We start from the raw sequence: 511 nt of genomic DNA, 5'->3' as shown, positions 1-511 counted from the left end.
GGGGGCTGAGTTCGCCTCTACCCCCTCAGAGACGACTGTACATTTCAGTATTTTTTATTACATTCATAGTTTTGGATTGGAACTTTACACTATAAAGATTGTTCCTTTCTTTCCTATTATAAGAAGTATATATATAATTTAAAAATAGGATTCAAGACATTGGACCAAATTCAATCTTTCAGCGTATATAGAGTTTATAAGGTCGTCGTACAAGTCTCTTTCAATGCGGTTAACTCTGTACGATCAGTCCTGCGTACGAAGAAGATTAGCTGAGAAGATTTGACGCGGGTTAAGTCACGATTTTCAAATGCCAAGAAGTTTTTACGGATTTATCATGAAAACAGCTTTCAGGTTCGTTCCATTACTCAAGTTTTACGGAGAAGGAGGAGAGAGGGAAAAGAATGGGAGGAGAAAGGGAAAAAGAAAGGGAGGAGAGGGGGGAAAAGAATGGGAGGAGAAAGGAAAAAGAATGGGAGGAGAAAGGGAAAAAGAATATTGACAAATTAAATTA

The 511-nt window shown here is 37.8% G+C and overlaps 1 protein-coding gene across 2 annotated transcripts in view; it reads right to left on the bottom strand.

The window, feature by feature from the left end:
* Positions 1-511, bottom strand: part of LOC111694859 (uncharacterized) — an 18,461-nt gene that overhangs the window by 16,146 nt on the left and 1,804 nt on the right. The window lies entirely within an intron of this gene.

Source organism: Eurytemora carolleeae, unplaced genomic scaffold (assembly GCF_000591075.1).
Source record: "Eurytemora carolleeae unplaced genomic scaffold, Eaff_2.0 scaffold67, whole genome shotgun sequence".
NCBI lineage: Eukaryota > Metazoa > Arthropoda > Copepoda > Calanoida > Temoridae > Eurytemora > Eurytemora carolleeae.
Note: the sequence above shows the minus strand (reverse complement) of the source record. Positions and strands in the feature narration are given on the sequence as shown.